The 7,393-nt window shown below is 40.6% G+C and overlaps 1 protein-coding gene across 1 annotated transcript in view; it reads right to left on the bottom strand.

The window, feature by feature from the left end:
- The window catches only part of ZFR (zinc finger RNA binding protein), a 55,089-nt gene that overhangs the window by 46,810 nt on the left and 886 nt on the right, over positions 1-7,393 (bottom strand).

The raw sequence follows: 7,393 nt of genomic DNA, 5'->3' as shown, positions 1-7,393 counted from the left end.
GGATCCGCGTGCGCAGGCGCGGGATGTGCGCGGGGGCCGCTGAGAGCTGTAGTCCCGCTCGCCGGCCCATGGGGAGCCGCGCTCGGGGCAGCCTATAGAATATACATACACATACAGACGTACCTATGTATATATGACATGTAGAATCCCGCCGTAGCTCCTGTGTGGTTATTGCACATGCGACAGTGGTGCAGCCTCACCCACACAGGGCCATTCATGTGACTTTTCCAGAAGCCAGCAGTCCGTCAGATCACTCCTGTAGAGCGCTGGGCAGCACACTGCGGCCAGTGCAGTGACCTCCCGACCAAAGGCATTGAATGAGCGTCCGTTCCCCATGGCTCTGCCCCGCCTTCCGGCAAATCCTTCCCTCTGAGCATCAGATGTCCCCCAAAACTCTGAACAAAGCAAAACTTAAATGCTTAAATACTTCAATCCCATTTATGTATTTTGTCTGTGCTACAGTGTGCATTATTCCTAAACTAATGAAGGCTTATAAAACACTTCTGGATTAAGTAAAAAGTATCATTTTGGAAGTATTTGTTTACTGTAAGCCAAGCCTATTCAAAACATCCCTGCTTGGGATGTCCTCCTGCAGTCCTCACAAAGGCAGAGGGTTCCCATATCCCACAGTAGCTGTGATCATAGGCAGTAAGACTGCAAAGATATTATTGTTCATAAAATGAGAAGAGGAAAGTACTCTCTCATCTAAAACATTATTGCAGCTGCATATGAAGCACAACTACTTCCGATGCCAAACATCCTTGCCAATTCATTGAACTAATTAGTTGGTCAATATTATTAATTTTGCATAGGAACTGAATATTACTGTACCTCCTGTTCATTCTTATCCTAATCAAGCACAACAGTAAAAGGAATCTGCTAGGTTCTACCCAAAGTGCTTTTCTGGGAAAGAAAGTGGCTACTGGGTCAAGATATTTAATTGCTAGAGATTAGAAAAGAAAAGCCTTACTCCAAAGTTCTATGTGACAGTACTTGAGGACTCGACAGAAACCTTCTGTAGAAAAACTTAGAGGATACAGCCTCTGCCATGAAAACCTCAATTGACTCAGGATATGCAAATTATACAAGAGATATATAATTGATATAGATATTTACAGCCTTATTTTTAATGAAAATTGTTCATAATTAGACCACTGGATCCTGATGTTTGGACAAGAAGACAACAGAAGGGGTTTTTGTTCCACTGTCTTTCAAGTTTTTTCAGTTATAAGTCTTCCAATATACTGATAAATACACAATATTCAGTACACATTCCATTAAAAATATAAGCATCTATATACACACAGATGTTCACACACCTTTTATCACTGCATCACTAAAGCTACGTTTGCAAAGCAGGTAGGCCTGCCATTGCTATTCATTTATGAGGTAAACTTCATAGAATGACAGAATCAGATTGGCTGGGGTTGGAAGGGACTTTAAAGATCACCAAATTCCAACTCCCATTCCTGCCATGGACAGGGACACTTATCACTAGTCCAGGCTTCTCAGAGCCCCATCCAGACTGGCCTTGAGAGCTTGCAGGGATGGGCCATCCACAGCTTCTCTGGGCGACCTGTGCCAGTGTCTCACCACCCTCACAGTACAGACTTTCTTCCTAATATCTCATCTAAACACACTCTCTTTCTGTTTGGATCCATTGCCCCTTGTCCTGTCACCCCAGGCTCTTGTAAATAGTCTCTCTCCATCGTTCCTGTAGGCTCCCTTGGGGTACTGGAAGGCCCCAGTTAGGTCATCCCAAAGCCTTCTCTTCTCCATGCTGAACAAACCCAATTCTCTCATCCTTTCCTCACAGGAGCGGTGCTCCATCCCTCTGATCAACTCAGCGATCCTCCTGTGGACTCTTTCTGTGGATATGTATCTATATTATGCTACTATTGATATGTATTATATTATAATATTCCAAATAAACTTGGAATATTTACCCTCTTTTCAACTTTGTCTCCATAAAAAAAACCAAAAACTCCCCCAAGGCTTTCTTACTCACAACTGAGATTTTTGACTTCGGTTTCATAACTTTTCTTCACCCAAGTAATTTCTATATTCAAATACTACACCCTTTATGTTGTGATTTCAACCCTGCATATTTCTGAGCAAAAGCTCCCATCTGGCAGCCCAATTCAGCTGCAATTTCACTAGAAGTTTCAGATTACTTTCTTGTGTGAATTTTGCATTTTGAGTTTTCAGTGCATATATCACTTTAAAAAGACTACAACATAATTTATGAGAAGTCATACTTTCTAAATGTGACCAAAAAAAATGAAAATTAAGGTTTCTTTTCTCCTTTGGGGTGTGGGGGCTTTCTTACTCACAACTGAGATTTTTGACTTCGGTTTCATAACTTTTCTTCACCCAAGTAATTTCTATATTCAAATACTACACCCTTTATGTTGTGATTTCAACCCTGCATATTTCTGAGCAAAAGCTCCCATCTGGCAGCCCAATTCAGCTGCAATTTCACTAGAAGTTTCAGATTACTTTCTTGTGTGAATTTTGCATTTTGAGTTTTCAGTGCATATATCACTTTAAAAAGACTACAACATAATTTATGAGAAGTCATACTTTCTAAATGTGACCAAAAAAAATGAAAATTAAGGTTTCTTTTCTCCTTGGGGTGTGGGGGGGTGTGTGGGGGGGTGGGAACCACTAATATTATACAAGTCTTTCCCTCAGCAGTTTCCTAATAAGAATCTGATGCTTCCTGGTGACTTTGTGCACCATTACATAACATCTATTTATGCTACTACTAGCTTGCAGGATCAGATTCATGGTCTATACTTAAAAAACCTCAGTGGGTTATAAAACAAGATTCTATCTTCTTAAGACATATATCAGATTGCTTCAAGATGAAACAGTAATAAATTCAGATTAGATCCTTAAGGATATTTTGACCTTTACTGATTTCTCTATGTTTAACTGGAAGGAAAATACATGGAATGGTAAAGCGCAAGTCGTGGCAGAGGGAGAAAGACAGAAAAGCTTTAATGAAACACAGAAAAGGTATTTTTTGAACAGGAAAAATAAACTCCTCTGTCCCTGATCCTATTAAGATTACAGAAGAACAGCCAAGAAGTTCCAGAATGAAAACGTATGCTGGAACACAAATCTTTAATTTGGAATTAAATACAACAGATACTCTATTTGTGCAAAGTTCAAAGAGCCTAAAAATATCACAGACAAAAATGGCAAGCAAGCTAGCATTCAGAAGAACACATTTCTGACCTTAATTTCTACTGTATGAGAAGAGATCACCAAAATATGGTGAGAAGAAGAAAGTAGCGTAATAACATGAAAGTGTCATCAGTCCTACTGTTTTACTTTAATGTCCCAAGATGCATGACATAATGTCTCTGCTGCTGCCACAGGACTGCAAAACTGTGATTGAAACATAATGGGGAAAACGGAATGTTTTTAAATCTCAAGATTTGCTAAGTAAGATTAGGTAAGATTTCTTGGAGGCAACCTTCCAGTTTACGTAAAAGCAGGCTCTCAGCCAGCCTTTGCGTGCCCACCAGAGGGCAGGGCCACGCAGCAGAAGGTTAAAGCTTTCCAACACAGCACAGACCATGTTAACAAAAGCTGCTCTTTTATTTCCTGAAAAGGTAGTTTAATACTTAGTGCTCTCTTTGTAAGTGCTCTAGATAGAAAAAGAATTACAATCAGCATATGGAGTCCAGTTCTATCTTCTCAGCTGGAAATTATTTCAGATAGCTAGAGAGACAAGACATTCACCAGCTTATGAACCTTCTTATTTTAAAGTGATATTACATTTTTTAAGCAGTAAAGACAAAGACCCCACATTTTCGAACTATTAAAGCAAAAAAGTGTTACTTTTAGCAACAGGGTTAAACACTGTACAGCGACCATAACAACAGACATATTAAAAAATATAAAAGTAATTTATTAAACCACAGATGGAAGTTATTATGGTTTAGGTTACTAAATTGCAACATAAAAAAACCCACTTCCCAAACATAATAGAAAGTTATGCAAATATTCATGCAAACTCAAATTACATGATACACATGAGAAACAAACCAGTTCCAGTCCCACAAGCAAAACCCTATGTGGTAGCATCCCTTACTCTTTCTTTTCTGACACTTTAATAAAACGACTGTCAATAATATAAGCTAACTTCCCCTTTCACTGCAGATTTCTTCTTCCACCTTTTAAACTAGTAAGCACAGAACACAAAGCTTTAAAAGCTGTCCTACTTAGGTTTGCCCCAAAATGCTTTTCCTACTAGATCTATTATTTCTAACCAGAGAAGTCATCCTTTGCAGTTAGTAATTGCTATGTAATCAGAAGCACGAGCATGTATTTTTCAGCATTCCCATTCAAATCTGCATGCTAAAATCTGTTACTGAAGAAAAAAGTAATGCTTCAATATTCTTCTCTGCCAAAGACATGTGGGATATGAAATGAGGCAATCAGGCAGTAACTAGAAGAATTTAAGCCCTTTTAAGGCAGCTACAGAAGGAAAGTATCTGATGAAGGAACAAACCCATTACAAAAGTCTATTTTAAGAGCTTAGAAAGTGAAGTATACCCCTTGGGGGGATAGATGACTCACTCAGAAGGTAACAACAGATTTACCTTGGAAGAATGATGGCTCCTTTCCCACTGTTCTAAAGCCAGCATTTTTTTCTTAGTAGCTTCTTTCTTCTTTTCTAACTAAAATAAAATAAAATAAAATAAAATACAGTGAGGGTAATTCACCAAAAGCTCTAACAGCCACTATGCTCAATAACCAGAATATTTCTCAAAGAAATGTATCATTATTAAAAAGCAGAACATGAAATCCCCAGTTGCAGCAAACCTTCCTTTACCCTCACTGACCTGTAATTTAGGAATTCAGCTGTAAAAATAAACTTGGTGCTTGCTTTGGAGGAAATGCTGCAGGTGGGAGAAATTAACCCATTAAGAGCCAGCATAAAATGTTTGTTTTAGTCAGTTTGACTTATGTCAAGGCTGAAAGACTTGATTAAAAATGCATAAAGAATTGTTGATTTTAATAAACAATTCCTTGATGATTTGATTAAAACCTGAGCACTCTTTGTGTACCAAGTGTTGAACTGTAAAAAAGCAAAGCATACAGGGATTACAAACACCTAAACTATCATTATACTTCTAATATGAAAAGTTAGTGAAAATTAGTTGGAAAGAGTAACTATGTTTTCTTACAGATTAATATTACATATTTGGAAGTGATCTTGTGTGGAATAGTTTTTTTTGTTGTTGTTGTTGGAGTTAAGCATTAAGTATTACAATACCATCTGTTCATCTTCCACAATTACGTGGCTTGACAAGCCTGGTGTTTGTGCAGTGGTGATAATTACTCTATTGCCTGCATATGATTTACTGTGCTTTGATTCTTGTATAAACAACCATATTTTTATCTTCCAAAGATCAGACATGTAGTAAGAATTGTATATTTTTCTATTTTTCTTTTCATTCTGCAACCTACATGACACTGTGAAACTGCAAGTTACCAAGGATTATTTAGATGAGTACACTTCCTATTTCTGGTATTTCCTTCCTGTTTTCCTGCTATTAAAGTGAAGAAGTGAAAGCCACTTCTCACACCAAAAGCCAGTTTACTTCATGATGGGGGCTCCAAGGACCTCATGGATCCCCTCTAAAAACCTCTTTGCCCACCTCTTTTAAGTACTTTTTCAGAAACACTGCTTAGGACGTGCAGCTACTCTTGCTGAATTTGGGGGATTATTCCCTCTTGAATCATGATGTTTGCCCTTCTGGCCCATATTAACAAAGAGAGATCTTTGCAATTTAAAAAAGCCAAAGACTTTTTATTTTAAACACTTTATTAATAAATGCTTGTTATTTAAATGATGGAGGCCGATCAGCCACTACCTCACTCTGCCTGCCCCAATTTTATCTGGAAGCTAGGATTGGGATTATAGTCCACTTCCTATTTCTTATAGTTTGCTTGCACTTTTTACAAAAAGTTTGCACTCACATGGTAGCAAAAGCATAAGTCTAGCGTTAGTAGGAAAGAGAAAAGTACTAAACTGGTACTGGGTGTCTGAAGAACTGTCACTGCTCACAACACAGCTACATGACCCATTGCCATGAACTGTGACCAGCAAATAGGAACAAGCCGTGTTAGTTTTGTGTGAATTATGACTGTATTTTAATGTAACTCCCATCATCAACTGAAAGGCTGAAATAGGTAGCACAGAAGACAAAACATGAAGCCACTTTGTGCTCTGACAGCATGCCTGGCCTGCTGCAGTCTGCAAAGGCTGCTAAAAGTTGCCTCTTACAAAACTGGGGGCAGAGGGCCCTTTCCTCGTCTCCCTTCCATTTTGCTGTGTCTTAGAAGCAGAACTCGTTTAGGCGAACTAAACCTTTTCAAGTCCTCTTCAGCAGGGTGCTCGGGATGCATGACCCTATGAACACGCTACAGAAAAAAGCAACACTGACAGTATGTTTTCAAGCTCTTTATTTGCTTGGACAGTTTTTAAAAAGACAGTGTTTAAAAGAGGTGCTGAGACTGCTTTAACCTTCCATCCGCGGTGCTTCAGCCCCGAGGTGCCTGCCCGGACGGGTGCTCTGATGGTCCCCAGCTGCAAAGCCCCGCGGTAAGAGAAGGAAACCCGGGTCACCGGTGGCGGAAGGGGGATCTGCTGGCAGAAGGGGAACCATCAGAAGGGGTTCCCGAGCGGCGCCCCAGGTGTGGCGGGGCCGCGGTTTCGCCCTGTCGGTGTCAAGCGCCATCGAGGAGCCGCTGCAGCGCGTGAAAAAACCCTCCTATTTATGAATTATTGTAGGGGCTTTTTTCAGCCTGAAGAAGACTAAGGGGAGACTTCAGAGAACCACAGAATCAATTTGTAAAAGACCTCTGAGAGCACCGAGTTCAACTTACTCAACACCACCACCTCAAGCACCAAGTGCCACGTCCAGTCTTTCCTTCAACACCTCCAGGGACAGTGACTCCACCACCCCCCTGGGCAGCCCATTCCAATGTCTAATCGTTTCTGTGAAGAAGTTTTTCCTAATGTCCATCGCAGTCTACAGCTTCCTCGCGAGGGGAAGCAGACGGACAGGTACCACCGATCTCTTCACTCTCGTGGCCAATGACGGGGAGATTTAAGCTGGATATCAGGAAAAGGTTTTTCACTCAGAAGGTGGTTGGGCACTAGAACAGGCTCCCCAGGGAGGTGGTCACAGCACCAAGAAGCGTTAGGACAACGCTGTCAAGACACACAGTGTTACTCTTGGGGTGTCCTGTGCAGGGCCAGGAGTTCGATTCGATGTTCCCTGTCGGTCTCTGCCAACTTGGGATTTGCTGCGATCCTGTAAAATCTCCTTTCCAGCACTATGATCCCTCCCCCGCCCCTCACAGGAGG

This window comes from Corvus brachyrhynchos, unplaced genomic scaffold, assembly GCF_000691975.1.
Source record: "Corvus brachyrhynchos isolate BGI_N302 unplaced genomic scaffold, ASM69197v1 scaffold140, whole genome shotgun sequence".
NCBI lineage: Eukaryota > Metazoa > Chordata > Aves > Passeriformes > Corvidae > Corvus > Corvus brachyrhynchos.
Note: the sequence above shows the minus strand (reverse complement) of the source record. Positions and strands in the feature narration are given on the sequence as shown.